Here is a 4,259-nt window from a genome sequence, read left to right on the forward strand (position 1 = left end):
CCTAAAACACAATTCAACCAATCAGACTAAAACGTTATCAAAAATGATCCCTTTTTAGGAAAAAACATCTACCATTATCTGAAAATGTCTATTGAATCTCACTGTATTTTACTTTGAGATGGTGAAAAAAAGCCAAAAAAAATTTTAATGATGGAAAATATTTCGACTCTTAGTTCTTTTTGCAAACTTTTGCATAAAATTTTCGTCAGAATTAATAAATTGAGAGTTAAAAATATACCAATTGGACAAAAAAATTGCCGGAAAACATAAAAAGGGTAATCAAAACGTCTGACGTTTCTTGAGTGATTGCTATCAATTTGTTGCGATTTCAAAATCACTTATCATCTTGGACTTTGCTAAAAAAAGTTGGACACTTGAAGCTTGTTAAAGCATTCTAGAAAAAAACATGGACAATCACATATCAAAATTAAAAATTGAGAACCTGCTTAGAAATTTTTCTGATTTGGAAATTTGCTGACCAAAAGGTTGAGCAGAGCTTTATAAAATTGTTTTAATATTTTACAATTTTTCTTCATAACCCTTTTTTTGGTTTTACCCGCAAAAACAGATAGGAATATGCAAGAAAATCGGGTAATTAGAAAAGTTAATCAATAACTCCATTGTTTCATTTATTTTTCTATACGAAACAGAATTGAAACTAATCAAAGCTTATATATGAAACAAGGGTATCTCTCATCGAAATTGTTAATTTCAAAGAACATATCAGTTTTAAATCGAAGATCAAGCACAGATAGAAATACGCACAGATGACAATTATTTGAAAAAGTTTCTCAAAACTTTTATTGTTCTTCCAAATTTTTCCAATGAAATAAAGTTAACCAGATTAATAATAGAAACATTAAACATCTGATTCCGCATAAAGATCGAAAAATTTCACACAAAAAAGCTAATTGCTCTTTTTATTTTCTCCAAATAATTTCTGAAACAGACTATAAGATAATTTTGTTCATGGGAACTTCAAATCTAAGAAAGCAGATTCCTCATTCATCTTTTCCACGAAAACTCATTTTGCAGCAAATTATACACCAAAAAGAAGCTTTGATGGGAAAAAACTGTTTCGGTTAACCGATCAGTTTTTTAAGTCTAAAGCAGCCTTATGATCAAAAAATTCTCCTCAAACTCTTTAAATTATCTATAACTTCATCTAAATCATCACTTGATAGAAACCAAAAACATACTTAAACGTATAATTGCCTAAACACATATAGTTTCATCTAATTGCTTAAAGTCAGGACTTTGTACGTACGATTCCTTTTAAGCGAAAAATTGTAATAAAAAGTGAGAAGAATTTTAAAGTCTCATTTTTTCGAAGAAAAATTAGAAAGACTTTCAACCTAAATATTCCCATCAAACTCAATTTTTCCGGTTTTGGTTTGCTCCACCATCTTCCAAATTAGAAAGACTTTCAACTAAAATTTCCCCATCAAACTCAGTTATTATGGTCTTTGTGTGGTCCAACATCTTCCATTTTGAAAACTGCATTAATTCAATCATAGTTTACCAATCCGAAACAAATTTAGCTCCTTCATCTTTTGTTTGTTACAGTTAAGCAAACAGCATCAAAAACTATGAATCTGATTAAGTTCTTTTTTATGTTTACCCTAAGTATAAGTTTCTGAAGCAAAAATTTAGATCGGAAAAATGTATTTTTTTTTATTTTGAAATTGGTAAATTAGTTGAGTTAAGAGTTAACCCAAATTAAAAAAAATTCTGAATTCCCTAACGAAACAGTAGAAACAATATTGAGTCTCAATGCATAAATTTTCAACAATCAGCATGGAAGCAAACTTATTCAATTAGTCTTGTTGTTTGAGAAGTAGTAATTTTACAATTTTCAACAAATCACTTAAAGCGATTCCACTCATTAGGTTAAAGTTTTTGCTTTAATAAAGTTTTCAGCAAAAGAAAGTTTCCTTAAATCCGCTAACATTGCGGTCACTTTGGCCGGTTGAAAGTTCGTGTTTGAATATTCCTTGTTTTTTTCACCACAATTTGAGCTCAATTCTTGCTTGCGTTGGTTTTTCCATCAACTCGTTCCTTTGAAAAAAATTATAGATAAAAGATCATTTTGACTCACTACAGAATCATCGAATTTCTTTTTTATCGAATTTTTTCTTCGAATTTCATCAAACTTTTTTATCGAATTTCTTTTTTTGGAAACTTTTGCTGAATAAGTCCTGCAACAGTTTTGAACTTTTTTCTCTCATTACTTTCTTGTGATGCATGAGGAAAAAGATTTTTTTGGGAAAATGCCTAGCGTACGTTTGGCAATCTTGTGAATTGTGGCGTTTTTTTTCCTAAATCATCACTTGATAGAAACAAAAAAATTACTTATAGTTTCATCTAATTGCTTAATTTGAAGAGCTTATAGTATGATTCTTTCTAATCTAAAGTGCTCAAAAATTAAATGCTCATTTTCTCGAAGTAATCTGAAAGAATTTCAATATAATTAAAAGTCAACTTAATTCGTTTATGGTTTGTGCTTGGTCTAACCCCTTCCAAAACGATTCATTTTTAAAAAAAATTGCACAGAAAAATAATTTGACTTGAAGCTTTAACGATTCAACGATTGTTTATTAATCCAAAGTTTGCCCATAATGGGTGATTTTAGAAATTATAAGTGGTATATTTTACCCCATCGTAATTTTTTTGTACACTGCAGGAGAGCTTTTTTGACAATTTGCACGACCCAGCTCTTGCTATCTAAGCACAAATGTTCATAAGCAAAAATAGCTGGTTACTGTGCAAGTAGCACAAAAATTTCCCACCAAAGCCCCTAAAAAAACAAGTAAAAATGATTGTTTTTTCAAATTAGTGTAGTTTGTTCTTTGTGGTGTGATAAAAAAGATCTGACATAAAACTGTTTTTTAGGCATATTTGTCAGTCATAACAAATTAGGAAAACAAGAAAACATTGTTGAAGAAAAATGAGGAGAGAAACAAAAAAGAGTTTAAAATATCTTTTTCAAAATCGTTTGTTTTTTTTTGCTAAGTTTTCGTTTGAATTTTAGAAATTAATGATTCCAAATCTCCAAACACTATTTTTCTGTGAAAAAAAAAATAAAGTTAAGCAGAGATAGGCTATTGTATACGAGCTAAATTAAGCATAAATAAGCGTAAATTTACTCGCTGGATCTTAGACAAAAAATTTCTGTAAAACTCACAAGAATACAAAGTATCTTCCCCATTTTCAATGGTCAGAACAACAAGTTAAATTTCCAATTTTCTCGAATTTTGATCTCGATGGAAATTTTTAGCGGCAATTATTTTATTAAATGAAAAAAATACTTTTGTGTCACTTGAGAGCGTTCATAGGGAAAAATATGGCGGAAACAATATGAACAATCGTATTTTTAAAAATCATAATGAAAATTTTTATCGACTTTCATGATTAGTTTTTTAGGTTTCGAATGATAAGAATAGAATCATGACAATTTTTTACGCAGGACAAAAAAATCAGCTCATTCGTCTTCTCTATTAGAGTTTTATGATAACAAGAGTGCTCCTATTAAAGCAAAACCTTTAACAGTGCGACTGTTATAAATTGTTTTGTGCTTAAAATATCAACCGTTTTGAATTAAAGTCGAGTATGAGAATTTTTATTTTTTTTTCGTAAGTGAGACAAGAACCTCAACTGCTTAAAGCGTTCTTAGAACGGATTCAAACAAAAAAAACCATAATAATTTTTAAGTGGAATAGTAAGAAAAAGAGATTTGTAGCCTTTTGCCAATTAAAAACCTTGCCGGTTTTTGAAATAGTAAAAAATGGCTAAAATGTCAATTAGCTTGCCAATTGATATGGCAAAAAAGTTGCAAAGAACATAAATATAAGACGTTTGTCCTAATTGGAATTTTTCTCTGACAGAAGTGGAGCTTGGTAGGAAAACTATAGCCGCATCACAGTTCGGCACTCAAAACACTTTTCATCTACACTCTGAAATCATGAACACCATTTGCAGTATGAATAGTTTTGTTATAATTTGCTGGCGACACGAATGTTCGAAAAGGTTGTTAAGTTTAACAAAATAAGCCTTTCAAAGAAAACTTGAATCCATTTCAGCTACTAAACGAGGGAACAAAAAAAAATTGTGTTCAATTTTTTTGCTACTACAAGTTTCGATTTAACAAATAAATTCAATTGACAAAGATCAAACGATTACTCACTTTGAAATCCCTCGAACTTAAATTCAGGGACAGATTAAGATTTTCACCACAGTTTGAGCGTTGGTTTTTCCATAAC

This window comes from Symsagittifera roscoffensis, chromosome 8 (genome assembly GCF_963678635.1).
Source record: "Symsagittifera roscoffensis chromosome 8, txSymRosc1.1, whole genome shotgun sequence".
Taxonomy (NCBI): Eukaryota; Metazoa; Xenacoelomorpha; order Acoela; family Convolutidae; genus Symsagittifera; species Symsagittifera roscoffensis.